This window comes from Lycium ferocissimum, chromosome 12 (assembly GCF_029784015.1).
Source record: "Lycium ferocissimum isolate CSIRO_LF1 chromosome 12, AGI_CSIRO_Lferr_CH_V1, whole genome shotgun sequence".
In the NCBI taxonomy this organism is placed as follows: Eukaryota; Viridiplantae; Streptophyta; class Magnoliopsida; order Solanales; family Solanaceae; genus Lycium; species Lycium ferocissimum.
In genome coordinates, this window is record NC_081353.1 from 55,260,206 (window position 1) to 55,283,739 (window position 23,534).

Genomic DNA, 23,534 nt, shown 5'->3' on the forward strand with positions numbered 1-23,534 from the left:
TTGATACATGAGGATGATGCAGAAAAGACGGCGTTTACCACTCCATGGGGAGTGTACTGCTACCGAGTGATGCCATTTGGCCTCAAGAATGCTGGTGCGACTTACATGAGGGCCATGACTACTTTATTCCATGATATGATTCATAGTGAGATCGAGGTCTACGTGGACGATGTCATTATCAAGTCTCGAAGGAGTTCAGATCATTTTACTGACCTAAGGAAGTTCTTTGAACGATTGCAGAGGTACAACTTGAAGTTGAATCCAGCAAAATGTGCATTTGGAGTTCCCGCTGGAAAATTATTGGGATTCATTGTTAGCAGAAAAGGTATAGAGTTGGATCCTTCAAAAATCAAGGCAATCCAAGACTTGCCTCCCCCGAAGAGCAAGAAAGATGTAATGAGTTTCCTCGGAAGGCTCAATTACATTAGTCGATTCATCGCACAGTCGACGGTGATTTGTGAACCCATATTTAAACTGGCCGAAGAAAGATGTCGCCACGAGGGATGTAAGAGTGTCGAAGGCCTTCGACGGAATCAAGGAGTACTTGTCTAGTCCACCCGTATGGTCCCGCCAACAGGGGAAAACCTCTATTGCTGTACTTGCCCGTATTGGATGGTGCGTTTGGATGTGTGTTGGGACAACACGATGAGACGGGGAAAAAAGAGTAAGCCATTTACTACCTAAGCAAGAAATTCACACCGTACGAGGCAAGGTACACTTTATTGGAACGCACATGCTGTGCTTTGACTTGGATCACACAAAAGTTGAGGCACTACCTATCTACATACACCATTTACTTGATCTCAAGGATGGATCCACTCAAATACATCTTCCAGAAGCCGATGCCTACCGGGAAATTAGCAAAATGGCAGATTTTGTTAAGTGAGTTTGATATCGTGTACATAACTCAGAAGGCCGTCAAGGGACAAGCATTGGCGGATCACCTTGCAGAGAACCCGGTAGACAATGAATACAAGCTGCTTACAACCTATTTTCCCGATGAGAAAGTACTATTCGCAGGAGAAGATATTTCAGAGCCTTACTCAGGATGGAGGATGTTCTTTGACGGAGCGTCAAATTTCAAAGGAGTCGGAATAGGAGCAGTTTTGGTTTTCGAGACAGGTCAGCACTACCCTATCTCGGCAAAGATCAGATTTTCCTGCACGAACAATATGGCAGAATACGAAGCTTGCATCCTCGGGCTTAGGATGGCAGTTGATATGAACATCAAAGAACTTTTGGTAATAGGCGATTCTGACCTATTAGTTCATCAGGTACTAGGAGAATGGACCACCAAGAATGTCAAAATTCTTCCATACTTACATTGCGGAAGGAGTTGTGCAAGCGATTCGTAGAGATCGACTTCAAACATGTCCCTCGAATCCAAAATGAGTTTCTGATGCCCTTGCGACATTGTCATCAATGATCCAACATCCGGACAAGAATTACATCGACCCTATCAAGGTAGAAATACACGATCAACAAGCATATTGTTTTCATGTCGATGAGGAATTGGATGGCTAGCCATGGTACTACGACATTAGAAGTTGCTCGAGACGAGAGAATATCCGAAAAATGCAACTAATAAACAGAAGCGGACCTTGAGGAGAATGGTAAATCACTTCTTCCTTAACGGAGAAATCCTATATAGGAGGACTTCAGATCTAGGATTGCTAAGATGTGTGGATGCCACAGAGGCGACGAGGTTGTTAGAAGAAGTACACGCAGGGACATATGGACCCCACATGAACGGATTCACTTTGGCAAAGAAGATTCTGAGAGCGGGATACTTTTGGATGACTATGGAAAGAGACAGCATTCGCCATGTACAAAAGTGCCATCAATGTCAAGTTCACGGAGATTTCATTCGAGTTCCCCTAAATGAGCTCAATGTAATGGGCTCCCTCAAGCTCGCCACTTGGGGCATGGATGTGATTGGACCTATCGAACCCCCTGCATCAAATGGACATCGCTTCATCTTGGTGGCCATCGATTATGTCACGACCCAGCCCCGTGGGCCGTGACTGGTGCCCTACTTAGACACCCAAACAAACTTACGAACCGAATTGTTATGCTAGGACATATCCAGATTCAACAGACACTATTCGTACCGATAGCTGATAGCAGACGTCGTACAAATACAGAAACGAATGTTGTCCTGAGCGGTCGCCCGTGCAGAATCATCAGATCAAAATCAAAACTGGCGGAATGCACATCGCCCAGACACACACATACATATAAACATATGGGCCATATCGGCCATAGTAACATACGGGCCGCTTAAGGACGCAAAACAGAATCACATTCGAACAGACCGGACCCATGATCCACAATGTGACTACAGGCCTCTACAAACAAACAGAACATACGAACATATGACGGGACAGGGCCCCGCCGTACCCAAACAGTCACGAATGTACAGAATATACATAGCAAAACAAATATATACCAAGTGTGGGCTCCGGATCGAGGGGAGCACTCCAAAATAGCAGAATGTGTAGCCTAAACCGGGGGATCTCCCAACCGAGTGTCTGTACCTGCGGGCATGAAACGCAGCCCCCGAAGAAAGGGGGTCAGTACGAAAGAAGTACTGAGCATGTAAAGCATGAGGTACAGTAATCCAAATCATGGCTGGAGTCAGAAGATACGTAACAAATACGAAGTAACAAATCAAACCTGCGCGGAATGCAAATGTACGAATGCAAATAAAAATCATGCATAACGCTCAGAACGTGGTCACCCCCCCGACACCGGTGCCACAACACATCATACTCCAGAAGTTTTCAAATCTCCGTACATCTCCGAACACATCATAACATCACACACATCAAATCATCAGAATATATCAGATGCCATATCACATCATAACACCATAAACGGTAACCGGCCCTATGGCGAGGTCTCGGAAACCGTAACACATCATACTGCCGAATGTGTCACAAAGCGCACGATCACAAAATCGGCCCGGGTACCGGCGAACGAAGTCATACCCATCGGCACGAGCAGAGTAGTGCAAAAACCATATGCATATCAAAATTAGGTTCCAGGACTCGACACGTAGTTTTATATACGAACATATTAGGATCAGAAGGCTCAAAATGAGTATCGAGTTAATCGGAATTAATATACAAAGGTCGCAGACTTTTAAGTTATCAATTTTTCTCAAAACACATCGTAGATCATTTTCAGAGAATTTTAGCATCATTCATAGTAACGAACTTTCGAATATCATTATCGGACATTTCAAACGGACCTTAACGTCATAGGCAAACACTTCTTTTTTCATAACGTACGAAAATGAGCCAAACAAATCAAATAAGGGAAGTCTCGGAACTTGCGGGCCCACCTCGGGTCGAGTCGAGGCGGCGGACATAAATTTCCAACGTTAGGTTCCATAAGGTTATCCATGATAGTTTCGGAGCAACTCGGATTCATTTACGAAAGGTACGAAGGTTTACGCATTCTTATATCCAAAGATAAGCATTTTGATTCAATTGCGCTGAATGAATAGTAACTAAAATCAAACTCGGATCTCTAGGAGCAAGGATTATCCCAAAGTTCCGTTTTTGGCCTAGTAGGTCTAGGACATGCCATAAAAAGAATGGGTAAGCTTTACATACCTTGGTTGCGCCTTATGCTTGCTTATTCTCAAATCCCGTTTGTTTCTTAATCTACAAATGGTCAAGATTACCAAAGGTAAGTTGTAGATTCTAAGTATTCAACTTAAGGTCATGTTGATCTACCGAAATTTCGGCAGCACTTCCCCTATGCATATGACATCCCCGAGAATCATCTCGGCTCAAAATATCAACAACAACAACCCAACAACATCAACAGTCATCATAAACTACATTATGGCACAATTAGTCTCCTTTCTACATAGTTCAATAATTTCCATCCAAACTTCACATTATCAACATTTACATATTCATTCTCTAATTCAAGGCCATGCAAATGTAATTCGGAGACATTTCATATCATTTCTACAAAATATTCACAAAACATACAAAATATACAAACTTTCCATCCAAGCCATAATGCATCCCAAACTCCCAACCTTCGACAAAAACATCCACAACATATTCTTATCCTCCAATTTCATTTACAACGACAACCATTTGCATCTTACAAATTTATTTTCACAAATACATAAACTATAATATAATCACATACTTCCCGACAACAACTTAACAACAACAATTTTTTCATGCCAACGAGAACCATTAACCTTCCATTTTCATCACAAGACTTCTACAACACAATTAACATACTAAACAAAATTTAATTCACCTCTCTTCTCCATACCATGGCTCACGGCCATGCACCACTCCACACACACCTACACGGTTTCATACCACACACCTCACCATTCCATGATTTTCATTCATTTCCACACATTACAATAATCACACAACAAGCTAAATACAAGTAGTTCACCATTCCTACACCATACCACAACATACCACTACTCACTTACACACACATACACGGCCACACTTACATGCACACACAACACACAAATTTCATGCTTTTCTTCCACTCCCACATACTACAACATATATATATATATATATATATCTTCCATAACATAAAGGGATGAAATTCTTACCTCTTTCTTCAAAGTTCCACTTGCCACAAACGTGGTTCTTTCGCTTAACTAATTATATCACGTTGAAGAGCGTCTTGAACTTAGTAGGAATCCAACAAGAGATGAATTTTTGGACCAAGGATTAAGCTCCAATTTTTTTCTTTTTTTTTTCCTTTTGTTTCGGCCGAATGGCCTTCTTTCTCCTCTTTTTTTTTTTTTTTTTCTCTCAATTATTCTTGAAGTTTCTATGGATGAACATGAATATATACATGCATCTCCCACTTATTTGTCACATGCTTAGCATGTGACTTGGGCTTGGCTTGGGCCAACACCATGGCCGGCCACCCTCCAAGACTTGGGCCTCCATTTTTCTTTTCTTTCTTTGAGCCCAATTCATTAGAAATCTCATTTTGTAATTCCCGAAACTAATTTCCGAAATTCCAATTTTGCCCTCAGGCCATCTCCAATGTTCTCGTGTCGCTATTTTCCATCAGTAACAACATACACACCACATGAAGTCAAAACATGGCCTTATTCTTACAAATCACAATTGTGTCCAAATTTCCCGAATGTGCAAAAACACGGGATATAACATCCTCCCCCCCTTTAAAACATTCGTCCTCGAATGTTGAATCCACCACGTGGGGAAGCATAATAAGTCGGGAGGTTCTCTTGCTAACTACATACTCGTATCTGATCAGAGCACTTGTGAGGGCATGCGTTTTCTAACTCCTTTTTATCCTCGTCCGACGTTATCATATTCGGGTTGTTCGGAATCCTTATTAGTCTAGCGACTCGTACCGTCTCAAATAAGATATATGGCGAACAGAATTTCCATCAGAACCAGAAGATCAGACGGATGTCAGACAAAGTCATATCCGGAACCAGAAGTACAGAAGTGTAGCAGACAGGAACGTAATCATACATCATACCAAACAGATTCATGATCTGAGCCAGACGCACAGAAGCATATCGGACAGAATTGTGATCGGAGTCGAACGTACAGAGGCATATTAGACAGAAACGTGATCAGATTCAGAAACACAGAGGTATAGTAGATAGAGCCTTATTGAAAACAGGGACGCAGAAATTTGACGTACAAAATCGCGATCAGAGTCAGACTACTTTTACTAACGCTTCAGGGACCTATGAAAGTTTTCTTCTTTTTCTTCGATCTCGTCTGTCTTAATCTGTGTAATTCTTTTTCGACCTCTAATCACCCCACACACTCAAATTCCACTTAAGTTACCCCAAGCTCTCATTTAGTCTCCATATCTACATTTGTGAAAAATTCTTGACATACTTCCCAGGGGGTCACCCATCCCAGAATTGCTCTGGCCCCAGCACGCTTAACCTCGAAACTTTAAAGCATTTTTGTGTCTTAATGCCAGGATAGTCACGTCCACTCCCCCACACAACCTTTGTCACGTAATTCCAGGTCAAATCGGGGTCTTAACAAATTTTTCGGAAAGTTCTCATAGCGGGTCCCACTCCGATCTAAAGGGGTTGTTTACCTCCTGTCTATATGGTCTACCGTCTTAGCCATCCAAATTCCCTATATTCGACTCCTGCCCGCATATATGGCTATCTCAAATGATTCTGCTGTTTCGAATTTTTACCTTACTTTTACCAACACACAGAAGAAGAGAATCGCGTAATATAATGGAACATAAGTCTATCAGTACACATATTCATCAAGAAAAGATTAATAATATACCTGGGTCCGCATTCGGTGGTGCATCTGGGTCCTGTCGACTAGTCAAAGCATATATGCGGTTCGAAGGACCGCTAAGATCAGAACCCCCGCCACGGCCTCTGCCGCGGCCCGCTGGTGCTGGCATACTTCGCCCGCCCCGGGCGCATGACTGAAGGAGTAGATGACGAACCAGCAACTGATCCCGTCGGCTGTGCTGCACCACCAGAACCGCCCACCCATGGACAATCTCGCATAATATGGCCCTGGCGGCCGCAGAAAACAGCCCCCGTAGCCCTGTAGCACTCCCCTGGGTGCGACCTCCCACAATACGAACACGGGGCATAGGTGGCCTAGTCTGACTGGGACCTCTACTCGCCTGAGGACCTGAGGCTCTGGAACTCTGGCCGGCCCTAGACGGACCTGCATCATCAAAACGTCTGCCGGCGGACTGTGTACCCCGGCCTGACGGTGGAAGGGATCTATCGGACTGCTGCTGAGGCCATCCGCCTCGGGAATCTCCGGGATACCCCGCCGATCTGGACCTCTTGGGCGGCCTCCTATCATAATCCCTACCAGACTGCTCTTCCCTATGCCGATCCTCCATGCCCTGTGCATAGGCCTGCAACCGGGCGATGTCCATATCAGTCTGTGACGCCATCGCCATGCAACTATCGACCAAGTAACGGTCCAGACCCATCACATATCGGTGCATTCTGTCCTCCATATCGGCTACGATGGTAGGTGCGTACCGGGCCAGAGAATCAAATTCCAAATTATACTCACGAACACTCCGACCCCTCTGCTTAATCTGCAAAAATCTATCAACCCTCGCCCTCCGTAACTCCGGGGGCAAGAAGTGGCGGAGAAAAGCAGCTGTGAACTCGTCCCACGTAGCCGGGGGAGCATCCTCACCCCTGGACAGTTCCCAGGACTCGTACCAATTTAGAGCAATACCCCGTAACCTGTGTGAGGCTAACTCAACGGACTCGGTCTCTGAAGCCCTGACCAGTCCCAATGCGCGTCTCATCTGTCGAATAAAATCATGGGGGTCCTCGTCGGGTTTAGACCCGAAAAACTCGGGGGGGCTACATGTCAAAAAATCGCGAACCCTCAGGCTATCACGCCTGTCATCATCCTCATTACCTCTCTGCCCTCGTCCGCGAGCTTGTCCTGCCACTATCGTCGTCAACAACTGTACGGCCTCCCGCCGTCCCGTCCTCCGCACCCGCCGGGAGCCGGGGCCTCTCCGGAGCTAATGGTGGAGCCGCTCCCGCCCTCCGATAATGGTACAAGAGAACCCTCTGACTGGGGCACAACATCGGGCATAGTCTGGGTGCGGGCCCTAGTAACCCTCTGGGCCCGACTAGTCTCTCCGTCTCCGGCACCGCTTTTGCCCTTCTGGGCAGCCGTTGCCTTCTTCGGAGGCATCACTGAAAAATATAACAATCGATCAGAAAAGAGTCATCTTAATAGCACAGCTCTATCGCATGATCTAAGATCCAAAGAAAGGAAACATCCTAAATGTCCTGTAGCCTCCTGTTTATAGATGTGGTGCACAACACACCGATAAACAAGACTCTACGAGACACGGCCTGTAGACACTCCAAGGACAAACCGCTCTGATACCACTTTTGTCACGACCCAGCCCCGCGGGCCGTGACTGGTGCCCTACTTAGACACCCAAACAAACATACAAACCGAATTTCTATGCTAGGACATATCCAGATTCAACAGACACTATTCGTACCGATAGCTGATAGCAGACGTCGTACAAATACAGAAACGAATGTTGTCCCGACGGTCGCCGCGCAATCATCAAATCAAAATCAAAGGCGGCGGAATGCACACATCGCCCGTACACACACATACATATAAACATATGGGCCATATCGGCCATAGTAACATACGGGCCGCTTAAGGACGCAAAACGTAATCACATTCGAACGGCATCGACCCATGATCCACAATGTGACTACAGGCCTCTACAAACAAACAGAACATACGAACATATGACGGGACAGGGCCCCGCCGTACCCAAACAGTCACGAATGTACAGAATATACATAGCAAAACAAATATATACCAAGTGTGGGCTCCGATCGAGGGGAGCACTCCAAAATCGCGTAATGTGTAGCCTAAACCGGGATCTCCCAACCGAGTGTCCGTACTGCGGGCACGAAACGCAGCCCCCGAAGAAAGGGTCGATGAAAGAACACCGAGCATGTAAAGCATGAGGTACAAGAATCCAAATCATGGCTGGAGTCGAAGATACGGTAACAATATAGAAAAGAACAAATCAAACCCGTGCGGAATGCAAATGTATTTAACGCAAATAAAAATCATGCATAACGCTCAGGAACGTGGTCACCCCCTGACACTGGTGCCACAACACATCATACTCAAAAAGTTTTCAAATCTCCATACATCTCCGAACATATCATAACATCACACACATCAAATCATCAGAATATATCAGATGCCATATCACATCATAACACCATAAATGGTAACCGGCCCTATGGCGAGGTCTCGAAAACTGTAACACATCATACTGCCGAATGTGTCACAAAGCGCGCGATCACAAAACCGGCCCGGTACCGAACGAAGTCATACCCATCGGCACGAGCGCAGTAGTGCGTAAACCATATGCATATCAAAATTAGGTTCCGCAGGACTCGACACGTAGTTTTATATACGAATATATTAGGATCGAAGGCTCAAATGAGTATCGAGTTAATCGGAATTAATATACAAAGGTCGCACTTTTAAGTTATCAATTTTTCTCGAAACACATCGTAGATCATTTTCGAAAGAGAATTTTAGCATCATTCATAGTAACGAACTTTCGAATATCATTATCGGACATTTCAAACGGACTTAACGTCATGGCAAACACTTCTTTTTCATATCGTACGAAAATGAGCCAAACAAATCAAATAAGGGAAGTCTCGGAACTTGCGGGCCCACCTCGGGTCGAGTCGAGGTGGCGGACATAAATTTCCAACGTTAGGTTCCATAAGGTTATCCATGATAGTTTCGGAGCAACTCGGATTCATTTACGAAAGGTACGAAGGTTTACGCATTCTTATATCCAAAGATAAGCATTTTGATTCAATTACATTTCGAATGAATAGTAACTAAAATCAAACTCGGATCTCTAGGAGCAGGATTATCCCCAAAGTTCCGTTTTTGGCCTAGTAGGTCTAGGACATGCCATAAAAAGAATAGGTAAGCTTTACATACCTTGGTTGCGCCTTATGCTTGCTTATTCTCAAATCCCGTTTGCTTCAGAATCTACAAATGGTCAAGATTACCAAAGGTAAGTTGTAGATTCTAAGTATTCAACTTAAGGTCATGTTGATCTACCGAAATTTCGGCAGCACTTCCCCTATGCATATGACATCCCCGAGAATCATCTCGGCTCAAAATATCAACAACAACAACCCAACAACATCAACAGTCATCATAAACTACATTATGGCACAATTAGTCTCCTTGCTACATAGTTCAATAATTTCCATCCAAACTTCACATTATCAACATTTACATATTCATTCTCTAATTCAAGGCCATGCAAATGTAATTTGAGACATTTCATATCATTTCTACAAAATATTCACAAAACATACAAAATATACAAACTTTCCATCCAAGCCATAATGCATCCCAAACTCCCAACCTTCGACAAAAACATCCACAACATATTCTTATCCTCCAATTTCATTTACAACGACAACCATTTGCATCTTACAAATTTATTTTCACAAATACATAAACTATAATATAATCACATACTTCCCGACAACAACTTAACAACAACAATTTTTTCATGCCAACGAGAACCATTAACCTTCCATTTTCATCACAAGACTTCTACAACATAATTAACATACTAAACAAAATTTAATTCACCTCTCTTCTCCATACCATGGCTCACGGCCATGCACCACACACACACACACCTACACGGTTTCATACCACACACCTCACCATTCCATGATTTTCATTCATTTCCACACATTACAATAATCACACAACAAGCTAAATACAAGTAGTTCACCATTCCTACACCATACCACAACATACCACTACTCACTTACACACACATACACGGCCACACTTACATGCACACACAACACACAAATTTCATGCTTTTCTTCCACTCCCACATACTACAACATATATATATATCTTCCATAACATAAAGGGATGAAATTCTTACCTCTTTCTTCAAAGTTCCACTTGCCACAAACGTAGTTCTTTCGCTTAACTAATTATATCACGTTGAAGAGCGTCTTGAACTTAGTAGGAATCCAACAAGAGATGAATTTTTGGACCAAGGATTAAGCTCCAATTTATTTTTATTTTTTTCCTTTTGTTTCGGCCGAATGGCCTTCTTTCTCCTCTTCTTTTTTTTTTTTTTTCTCTCAATTATTCTTGAAGTTTCTATGGATGAACATGAATATATACATGCATCTCCCACTTATTTGTCACATGCTTAGCATGTGACTTGGGCTTGGTCAGGCAACACCATGGACGGCCACCCTCCAAGACTTGGGCCTCCATTTTCTTTTCTTTCTTTGAGCCCAATTCATTAGAAATCTCATTTTGTAATTCCCTAAAATTTTCCAAATTCAATTTTTGCCCTCGTGCCATCTCCAATGTTCTCGTGTCGCTATTTTCCATAAGTAACAACATACACACCACATGAAGTCAAAACATGGCCTTATTCTTAAATCATAATTGTGTCCAAATTTCCCAATGTGCAAAAACACGGATATAACATTATTTCACTAAACGGGTCAAGCTTCAACGTAAAAGTAAGAATAACAAGAAAGGTGGTAGTAGATTTTGTTCGCAACAATATAGTTTGCCGATTTGGGATTCCAGTCAATTATCATAGATAATGTGGCCAATCTCAACCGATCTTATGAGAGAGACTTGTGAAAGTTTGGGATTGCCCACCGAAATTCCAACTTATCGACCACAGATGAATGGAGCGGGTCGAGGCAAAGAATAAGAACATCAAGAAGATCTTGAGAAAGATAACGTATACCAGTGAAGTGGCACGAAAATTGCCATATGCTTTGCTTGGTTACCGTACCACCGTTGTAGAACATCCACAGGAGTAACTCCCTATACGCCGGTTATATGGTTCCGAAGCCGTGATACCCGCGAGTGTAGATACCTTCTCTAAGGATTATCCAAGATGTTGGTTTGGGTTTAATGGATACGTAGTAGACATGAACAGCTGATGCTCATTGATGAGAAAAAGATGGACGCTGTCTGTCACGGTCAACTTTATCAGAATAGGATGTCCAAGGCATTTAACAAGAAAGTAAGGCCTAGGAAATTCGAACCAGGGCAGTTGGTTTTAAAGAGAATATTCCCTCATCAGGATGAAGCTAAAGGGAAATTCGCACCAAATTGGCAAGGTCCATACATGGTTCATCGAGTACTTTCAGGAGGAGCATTGATTTTGGTAGAAATGGATGTAAAGTGACACGAAGCGAGACTCGACGAAGCCCATCAGACATCCAAGTTAGCTTTTTCTTTTCCGTCGTAATTTCAAGAAGTACGTTGACTAATCCCACGGGATACGTAACCCACCAAGAAATCCCAAAAACAAGCTAGCTACGATTTTCCTTTGGTGGGATACGTAATTTGCTTCTTCTTTTTATTGTAATTGAACTACGTTATGACCTGATTCCGTTTGGATAGGTAGGCGACTCGAGTCGCCTTCGCCATTGCATTATTTTACCTTTTATTGTAATTGAACTATGCTACGACCCGATTCCATTTGGATACGTAGCGACCGGGTCGAGCTAGGTCACATTACATTATATATCATCTTTTTCATTTGTACCCTCGAACTACGTACGTACCCGATTCCTATTTGGGATATGTAGGCAACCTAAAAAAGGTTCAGCCTATACCCTTAGGAAACCTTTATTTGTAACGTAACTATAGATTAGGATCGGTCTCATCGTCAAAGACATCGGGGCACTTGGCTTGAATATGAAGAAGCGTCATCAGAGGAACAAACTCTGCAAAGACACCGTTTGGATGCAAGCATCAGAATGGAGAAGCTCGACGCGTTTCAAAATATGTCATAATCTAAAAAAATGATAGAGTTTTATCGCATTTTTACGTAGTATATATACATGCATATCCGATTTCTAAAATACCATATTTTTTCTTTCAAAGAACATTTACGCATTTTTCCACCTACCAAGTCTCCGGACAGAGATCTCCGCGGCCAAAGAAGCTCAAAGGATTCAAGTGACAAGGCTAGGGCCACGATCGACACAAATCAACACCCCCTCCCAAACTAAGAATTTTTCTTTGAATACAAGATTGACAGAATTATGACGAGATGACATTGAAGCAAGCTTGGGGGAGGCGTCACAAGATCCATCTCTACACCATGAGCCAAAATAACCTTCTCCTATTTTATTTTGTTATCTTAGCTTATTCATCTCGAACGTTTTATTTAAATTTGCAGTATCTCCCGAAGGTGGTCAAGGTCGATTATTCGAAGACGGGGGGGCCCTTGTTCCTTAATAATAACTCCGCCAATCGGAGATCTTAGATCTTGTTCCTCTAATAATAACTCCGCTGAAGATAACGGGAGATTTACGTTCTAACAAACTCCACCAATTGAGATACAATCTAATTGCGAATAACTCCGCCGATCGGAGATCTACGTTCTAACAAACTCGCGCTAATCAGATGCAGATACCTAATTGCGTCGAATAACTCCGCTAATCGAGGGTTTAACAAGATGCGATCTAACCGCGACTAACTCCGCCGATGGGAGATCACATTACATGTCACACCCTACCGGATTCACGATTTAGGGCGTGACGGGCACCCGACCCTTACGTAGGGCCGAGCGAACCCTCTGACTCTCGTAATACTCATTATCCTGCTGGGCCCTTGAATCATAACATATATACATAATGAAAGTTTTTCGAAGAACAATATGCTTTCTATCTTTCTCGGATCAAATAAAATCTGTAACATATGGAACTTATAATACAACGCATAATAATACATCGGCTTACATAGCTTACATAACCGACATCCTATACCCACGACACCGTCCGCAAAGTCTCTAACATGGAACATGAAAACATATCATAATACTTTGACTCGGCAAAGCACTCCGAGAAAATGGAGCTCGCCAATCCCGCCGGATCATCTTCTACTAATATCTTCAACTCGTCTGGGTGTACCGCGCGGCATGAAATGCACCCCGAAGAAAGTGGGGTCGCACGGAATATACCGAGTATGTAAAGCATGAAATAGAAAAGCGGGAATCATAACCGAAATAGGGGTACGAAACAAGTATAATGACCGTAAAATCACAAAACTTGTCCTTTTGAAACATTTGTCATGCATATACATATATCGGTAAATAAAATCATATCATAATCGTATCATCATATCATCGCACATATATACCGTACCCGGCCCTCTAGTGAGAGACTCGGTGAGTAAAATCATATCATAATCATGTATGCATGCGTATATACATATATATACATACCGTACCGGCCTCTTAGTGAGGGACTCGGTGAATAGCGTGTCCCGCCCCGCTAGCAAGGGACTCGGTATGCCATCCGGCCGCCATCCCCATCTCATCACATCATCATATATATATATATATATATATATATATATATATATAGCGTACCGGCCCCTCTAGTGAGGGACTCGGTGAACAATGCGTAGAAGTTGCACGAATACGTACCGGCCGGGACTCGGTGAAAGATGCATTGAGGCATGCACGAGCAGAGTAGTGAGAAACCAAATGCAAATAAAACATTTCTAAGACTCAATGAAGTAGTCCAAACGGAATGTCATTTGAAGGTCGGACAATAGTTATATCAAATATCTTTCGGACGTTGTTCGGAAACATAGCATATATCATAAACGTATTAACAAAACCATAAGGATCATAGTCATATTCAAACCATAGGGACCATAGTCTTACGCCAAACCAATCCAAGTCCGCCTCGGAAAGTTACAAACCTTATTCACTTTAGAACTTTCTACGAACAAATCGAAGCGATCCGAGCCTTTCCGCGAAAGATACGGACGTTCGTAGTTTTAATCGTTTAGGAAACAAACTCTTTTTTGAAAACAAACTTTTATGCAATCTTTGAAATCCATTCATGCGAAAAACATAAAGACCATCATTTGACTACATTAAGAATATGAATATCAAGAAACAAATATGGATCATAAACATGCTCGGATCGCAAGAGTAGAATCACCTCGGGTTCGTGTCATAACTTATTTTTCACTAAGACATGCCAAAGAAAGAAGGGTTAAGCTTTACATACCTTCGATCGCTTCCTAAGCTAATCCGAACTTAAGTCTCGACTCTCCAAGGTCTACACAACGTCAATAGATATCGAACATTAGTCATAAACATCGAAGAATCCAATTCCAAGCCATTACTTTTTCTACAGAAATTTGGGCAGCATTTCCCCTATAAATTGGACATCCCCGAGAATTCAACTCGGCCAAATCAACAACAACCAAACTAACAACCATACTAGCAACATCCATAAGTGATTCAAGACGCATTCTAGCATCAATAATTCCTTTCTACACAATTCGGCAGCATTTCATTTATATTCAAATAAACTACATACGATCAATTCAATACCAATGCTCATATATTCGATTACTAATCCGCAACCATTCACACATGATTTAAGAACATTCCAAGTAATCCATACAATATTCAAAACAACCCAACCAATAGGCTACTCCACCCGAAACCATTCCAATTCAACAAGAACATTACCAACACCTTTCTTTCTTTTACATTCATATATTATGTCAACAATACATACGTTTACAACTTCATTTTCACAAATTCAAGAAACCATATTAATATCACATTATCGTCCAATTCAGCCCACACGATTATAACTTCAACTTGGATCATTAAAACTTCATTTTCATCACTTAATCCACAACAAACAACAACCAAAACACTACATAAAATTAGTTCTACACTTTTACACCACACTACATGTATTCGGCCACAACATAACACACCATAATCTCATGAATTCCATTCATTTCCATACTCCACAACATACAAACCATGCATAACATATGGAAGAAGAGATTGAATCTTACCTTTCTCCACTTGGTTTCTTCACTCGGCTAGGAGTGTTCATGACCACAACGAACAATTTAATTGCTCCAACGACTACTCCACGTTGACGAGGACCTTCCAATTAGTAGGAAAGCATGAAGAAAATATTTTTCTCTTGATCAAAGTTTTTGGGACTATATTCGGCTGCCATAGCCGAATTGCTCTCCTCCTTCCTTTTTTTTTTTTGAACTCTCTAGACCTTGCTAAATGATGAATTGGTCTTCCCTTTTCATGACTTATTCATATATATATATAAATGGGTGCACATGGCCGGTCATGTGCACTTTTTTTTTTTCCAATTTTTCTCCAATTTTCTAGAAATTTCCAAGAGATGAAAATAATGAAGATGACTTATTAAGTCATCTAATACTACACATATTCTTCATACATGTGGCCTATGGCCCACAAGTCATGTGCATGGCCACATGGTTATTTTTTTTTCATGAATTTAAATTCCAACACTTCACTTTTGGCCCCAAATTTTCATGAAATGTCTAACTTTCCATCCAACCAAATTCATAAGCACTTATGCATTAAAACAAAGTCGGAAAATAGTCTTATTCTTAACTTTCCACACTTGGCTCGGAATATCCCGACGTACAAAATACGGGATATAACATACCATCTAACTGCGACTAACTTCGCCGTACGTAGATACCATCTAATTACGTCAACTAACTTCGCCAATCGAGGATACCGTCTAACAACACCAATTACCCCGCCAATCGGGGACCGCCGTCTAACTTCGACAGTTGCTCCGCCAATCGGAGATTTTTACCTTACATCATAATTGCTCCCCCAATCGGAGATTTTTACTTTACAGTTGCTCCGCCAATCGGAGATTTTTACTTTACATTACAGTTGCTCCGCCAGCCGGAAGCTTTTACATTACAGCTGCTCCGCCAGCCGGAAGCCCCTACATTACAGTTGCTCCGCCAGCCGGAAGCTTTTACCTTACAGTTGCTCCGCCAGCCGGAAGCTTTGCATTTCGGTCTCTCCGCAAATCAGAGCTTTCAATTCTAGTTTGTCTATAATCCCTTCCTTTATTTCTTTATGTTATTATTACATTATAACTTTGAATTGCACAGGTATCTTTACATTTTTTGCAGATGAACACAATACAACGTGAAACTATCTCTGCCACAGCGAACTGAGGCGCCCCGCTTGATGAGGATATCAAACTCACAAGCTTGAGTCAATGAATCCGCTCTCCGCTTTAGCTCGCCAACCAGTTTCTTTCAGTTTTTAAGAAGTCACTTCTTTTGAGGATCTACATTCTAGATACTCAGTCAAATTCTTCCGCATCCTAAGGTCGTCATAATACGATACTAGGACAATTCTGAGGGTCATTCCTCTACGACATGCTGAAATGGTCCTACGACGGCACATAGATGCATTCGTGTAGAGTCTCGCTTATGGGTGTTGCGGCCGCCACATCTATAATTAAGAAGCTGCAAAAAGTACATCCCGTCATCAGAAAGACCTTTTTTATCAGCAATCTTTCCCAAAATTTGACCACGTCTTCCTAACAACATCTGGTGTCACCAAAATTCGACACTGGGACAAAATTTTGAGGATCCCTCAAAATTTTCTATCTTCTTGTTTCCTTTGAAACACATCTGAATTAATTCTCGTTCTCTTCAACATGTAGGGAACTCAGAGTCAAGCCAGTCATATTCCATGCTAGCTATTTTCGCTCATGCTGAAACTACTACCCTTTCCATCTCTGAAACCTCGTGTTACCATAACTACAACACTGGGACAAATTTTTGAGAGTCACTCAAAAATTTTCAACAACTCAACCTTCCAAATCCCCAACAAAAGTATCATTCCCCCGTATATAACAAGAAAGCCAGTGTCCTCATAATTCAGAGGCTGGGGCAAATTTTGGAGACGTCTCCAAATTTTACCATATCCTTGTTTGAACTACATCGACCTGATTCTCTTATGACCCGAGATATGTAGGCTACTCAGGAACCGAGTTCGGTCAAATTCATAAACCCACCTCTCGATCCCCAAAGAATTACTTTTTTCGCTTGTACTCTTTCCAAACCAAATCGATTTACTCGTCGGGACAAAATCAGTTTATGTCAACGTTTTCGCCCAAAGACTCTTTCATCATCTCTCCGGTCGAAGAGGGACAAGCTGTTGACACCCAATTATGACCCTCCTTTTTTATTTTAATTAATTGCAATATGCTTCTCAATCGTGAAAATTCCCCGAAAATGAGTTTGAAATATTTTCGCTAATTATTACACTATTTTGTCGAGATATATTTCGCTAAAATTAAGAACATTTTTTATTGTCTCTTAAAAATGACCAAACATAATATTTTATAATTGAAAAGGACTAAACTTTTTTTTTCATAATTAAAATCATTCAAAAAAAAATAATGTTGATATTCGTATATCAACATTGGCATTGGCATTTTTCCTTTAATCCTGCTTATTACCGTATTAGTCATCTTTTACTCTATTTTTAAACTAAATACGTATATTAAATTACTGGTATTATAATTTATATAGGTGTATATATTTTTGGGAACTAATTGGGACAAAGAAGCATATTTTAATTGATTGAAATAGAGGGGGATTAGAAATTAATTCATCTACCTAAAGATATTGGGCCATCTCACTAAACCAAATCAGCAGCCCAATATCCCCCTCAACCGCCCCAGCCCAAATCTTGCCGACTCGACCCGGCCCAAGACCACCTAAAAATCAGCCTAACCAAACAAAATCCCTAACTCTTTTTCCATCCCAACCAAACGATCCCCTAACTCCTTTCCCCTTCAACCAACAGCTAACCAAACGACGCTGCCATCACCTCGTCAGCACCACCACATCGTCGGACCGCTGAGTTAACATGGTCAGCGACACCACTGGCCTCACCAGTCACCTTTTCTCCCATCACCCATCTCCCTTTTTCTGAAATGGAGCTTGACGACTCGTAAAAAGGTCGATTGAGACCTTTGAGAACTGGAAAGAGCTAATCCACAACCATCAAACCCATCTGAAAAGGTGAAAATCCGTCACTTTTTCTTCATTTTTCCTCTTTTCGAAATTTCAAATTTTTTCCCCCTCTTTTGATTCGAAATTTAGAGGCTAATTTCCCTTGGTAGAAGCTGTTGAAGCCCCCTCAGCTTTGCCTATAAATACAACCCCTCTATGGGCTGTTGAGAACAAGTCGAACAACTGAAAAATCCCTTTATTTTCATAAGTTTTCTGGACAGCTAAAACCCCCTTAAGTTCAGAAATAATAAAAAAAAAATCTCTCTTTACTTTCAAAAAGTTCAACAACCGGAAATTCCCCACTGTTTTTTTTAGATTCTTATTTTCAGAAAATCTCGTTTTAACTCGTAAGTTCTTTTGGTTGCATAATTTCGGTGGTTCTCGGCTGATAAGGATTGTTTAGAGCGGATTCGGAGACTCGACGACAACGTTAGCCTCAGTTCGCTGTTCCGAAGAAGGTAAACATACTCGTACTCTCTTCGTCTCTCATTTTGTAAGAAGTAGAAATATAGCCGTCCAAGTATTTCTCGTCGTTTGTTTGGTTTAGCGGACTGAAATGCGATCAGTCAGTGGTTGTGGTTGGTTGTTGATTCTGTGGAACTGAACCTGTTTATTGCCATGTTTGTTCTGAATTCTAGCCTAAAAAATGGTTAAGGAAATCGCCTACGCTTAAAGGAATTACTAACTACTTTGTCGACTATGTGAATACTGTGAGATCACGTTTCTTTTAGAGAGTCAACGTATGGTCATATAAATGGTAGAATATGGATTTTGGAAGGCTGTTGGCCACGGCAATATAAAAAAAAAGAAAAAAAAGAAGACATGTGATGGTTTTGGATATAGGACAAAGAGGAATCCGATTGAGCATTGTTCATGTTCATGCTACGAAGGGAATTGTCCCAACAGTGTGGAAGGCTTCAAGGATAGTCTGATGCTCACTATGATAACCGCAGTTCTAATTAATGGAGATCCATGTTCAAAGAATTGTCAATACTGGTTATGGAATGTTGGTTTTCTGGTTCCTTAATAAAAGCCTGTTGGATCATTTACTTTTGCTTATAAGGTTCGCAAGTGCAAAGGTGTTGTTTGGGTGGCATGTTTTCAACTCGGCTAATCTCTGGTAGAGAGTGCAAATTTTTGTGAGGAAACTCATGTTTTTTTTTTGGAATATAACTAAGAGGAATATGTTAGAAATACACTTGGATGTATGTATTTTAAGACTATGAATGAACCACCAAGCTAATTAGCATACTTTGTAGTAAAACTTCATACGTTCAGATCTGGTGTTTGCTGAAAACTGCTGGCTGATTAGTTTAAGATAATATTGACCTTTCTTTATTTATTAAAGTACTACTCTAAGAAGTGTTTGATGTTGTTATTGGGTAATGACTATATTTTGGTAGAATTATAGAGAGATAAGAATGCCAACTTGTTCTCTTTGAATCTTTAGTGTTGTTTCCAAAGGAGAGTTTAGGAATTTCAAACCATTTTAGATCTTCTCTTTTGGGATTAAAGAAGGATTTTAAAACAATAGTATTGAATCTGATTGGAAACATGCTATCCCTATTTTTCTGAAAATTTGCACTAGTTTACATATTGCATTGGCTTTTATTTCTTATTTTTTTAAATAAGAAACTTGCCATTCTCTTCAAGATGAAGTTTCATTTAGACTTAATACAGGATTAAACACTTTAATTTGTTTCTATTTATTGGAAGCATGCCTTATGATTTCAAAAGTTGAATCTGGCTTTTGTGTATCAACATGCCTAAAAGGCTAAATTCAGCATACTTTGAGCGTTTAGATAAAGCATTTGTTGCAACAATGTGACACTGTCATATTTGATATTTAGTTTAGTCCTCTTTGTTTGTTTGTTGTTTAGTAGGTAGTAAGTTGGGGTCCCTAAAATGATTTTTATAAGTATTGCCCTACCTTCGGTTATTTCCTCTGTTAGAAACTGATGTGGAACATGAATAAAGTGTTCTTCCAGTCAAACGATAGTTTGAACAAGTGCTGGATTCATCTGTCTCCTTATAAAACTGGAATGAGTTCACCAAGTATTTTTTTTTTCCTTTTCCAGAAGTTAACTGGTTCTATGTTGTTTAATAAGTCCAAGGTTTTTTTTTTTTCTTCAAATGAAAGATGTAGTTATTTCTATCTTTGAAATGCTGGACATACCACTGAATAATGACTCTATATTGGTCCAAAAATGGATAAAAATCCTAGTCTGTGGATTATTTGATCTTGGGGCTATTTGGTTTTGTTTTGCTTCCACTTCGTAATCAAGTTTCACTATTAGAAGATGAGGATGTAGGATTCGATAAGCAGTACGTTTTAAGGGCATCTATCCGGATAAGAAACGTGTGCCTATTTGGTGTTGTTAATCAAGAACATTGACCTAATGTGCGTGCAAGAAGCGCGAAACACGGATAATGTATTTTCGAATTTAATTTAGAGACCTGTGTACAAATGGGGAAGCGTACTTTCTCTCAAAGTAGTTTTCTAATCTAGTAATAGGCTTAATCTGCCCATCTGTTGTGCCTCTGTTTTATACTTTTTGTCGATTACCTACCTTGCTTAGTTAACACTCGACCAAAGATCTAAATTGCCCTTGTTATATAGTTATTTGGAAAAGACAATTGCATTTTTGATAGTGTCAAGTGATTGCACTCTACTACTTTTACAAACATTTGTTTTTAAGAATTGTGACCTCTTGTTATGAAAAGAAGATAAAACGTGTTATTGCTGGATATCAACTATGTTTTACAGTTTCGTACCTTCCAAATTAGGAGTTAGCTAAATAAGTGGAGGCACTCTGTTAGTTGAGGTATTTGGGTTAATGTTTAAGAGTCATAATGAAGTTGGTTATCCTAAAGGAAATTTGAGTTCAATTCACATGCCAGAAAAATTAAGCTTATTAGGCCCGTCTCTTATTTATCCACAGAAGTTTCTTGTTGTCTTTTGCCCATTGCCATAAGGATCTATGTTGCTTAATTGATAGTGCGTAGTTTCTCGTATGTTGTCTATTTTATAACAATTGTGGTTGGATCTTGTTCTAATCCTTTTCTTTCTTTCTCTTTTTTCATGAGCAACTTTGGGAGCATTTGGAGTTATGGCAACTCTGGATTCTGCCCACATTAGGGAAACAGTAGCTGCATTCGCGTGCTCGTGTCTAACAGCCTTCGCTCTTGTCAAGCGTTCCCGTCCCTCTTACTCTCTTAAAATTTTATACCCTTTGTATTATTCTATGTCTTATGGACCCATTGACTAACATTTTTATGGGTTTGTATTTGTAGGATTTTATTTCTTGTTTGCTTGCGAACTTGCGAAAAAAGTGGTTTAAGTGTAACAGAGTTTAGTTGCTTACCCCCCATCCCCTTTGGTATAATTTTCAATTTAGGTGTATTAAGGATAACGCTTATGAACGTCCTTTAAGTTCCTTTTAGTTAACTCTTCTTAAGTTGCAACCAGTCATTTTTACAAAGGGAGAGACATACTTTTTTTTCCTTTTTTTTTTTTTTTTACCATTTAAGCGTGGTTAACCAAACCTTTTTCTTTTCAAAAGATTGCGGAAGAAATAAGAGTTCCAAATATAGGTTTTTTTGCAAAGCACTAAGAGGTGAATTTGTGGAAGTGTAAAACGCAAGTTTTTTTTAAGGGATAAAATGTAGATTTTTATGGGTAAAAGCATGTAGTTGCAAACTGACTATTTTTAGAATTACATTCTTTTGATACTAACATGTGAGCAGGTATAATTTTTTCAAGTTTACACAATATTTTTGTTAGAGTCCCGTATAGTGATTCTAGTTATTTTACGAGAACTCCAAGGTACATACTTTATTTTCCATACATATATATCTATTCTATCTTACTTTTATTAACTTTTTAATCATCTTTGCATCACGTTTATACATATATAATACTCTCATATCACAAATGACTATTTTTGAAACATTATGTACCACCTTACGTAGGAAATAAATATCCTATATGTACATTATTTTCTCAAAATATACATACTAATCCTCCCATTTTTACACTATTGTATACAAAATACATCATGAATACATATATATATATATATATGTTTACATCGCATGTATACTAATTACTGCCCCCTATAATAATCATACGCATGTAGCATACATATATATCACGTATACTATCTAATTCTTTTACATGTCACATATGTGCATTAGTATCCTATAAAAATATACACCTGCTTATTCTACATTAAACATACTATTCTAAACGTTATATATATTTTCTCATGCATGCGTCATCATTATCTACTTTTACAAAATGTGCATTTATTCACATAACATAATCGTCTTAAAATCCGCTTTTCTTTTTTTTACAAATAATTTTGAGAGAGTAGTTTCTTTCCCGCAATTCTTTAAATAGGTGATAATAAATAAGAAATAATAATCCCCCTCTAGTGTTAATTAAGCTAAGTTTAAAGACTGTCCTCGGACAGGCTCTGAGGGATGCCTAACACCTTCCCCTCGGGGTAAATAAAATCCTTACCTAGAATCTCACAGGTTTCAAATACTAAAAATGGAGTTTACCTTTTTACGAATGGTTTCCTAATATTTTTCAAAAATTAGGTGGCGACTCTGAAAAATTTACAAAACCAGAGGAAATATAGCCTATAAGTTGTGAACTAGTTTTAATCCGTTAAAAATAGGGCATGACACACGTCAAGTGGCTGAAACGCTTAGGAATGTAAAGCACTTTTTTGCCTTCAAATTACTTATTCTCGAGGTTAGTGAGACAGAAGCTAAAAGAGGAAGTTTTGCTTGAGATTTAATTCTTACGGTACCATCTTATATATACAGATGCTTAAGACTGTACTTTTGAAGCACATATGTTTAGCATGCGTATATGGTATAAGACCGTTTACACTATTTTTAATGTGTTTGTTCTTTAACATTTTTGTTTGCATAATCTATCTTCTCATTAGCAACTTCACCAACAAGAAGATGTAATGGAATTTGACTTCTTTAACACATGATTATGGAATATACAAGGCTGGTTTTTTGGCAGATGGTCCAATAAAT

General features: G+C 40.2%; 1 long non-coding RNA gene across 1 annotated transcript in view; it reads left to right on the forward strand.

Moving 5' to 3' along the window:
* Positions 1–23,534, forward strand: part of LOC132040056 (uncharacterized) — an 86,012-nt gene extending 62,478 nt beyond the window's left edge. Inside the window, exon 3 of the long non-coding RNA XR_009410552.1 lies at positions 23,180–23,534. This is a non-coding gene — a long non-coding RNA (uncharacterized LOC132040056). The remainder of the gene's footprint in view (positions 1–23,179) is intronic.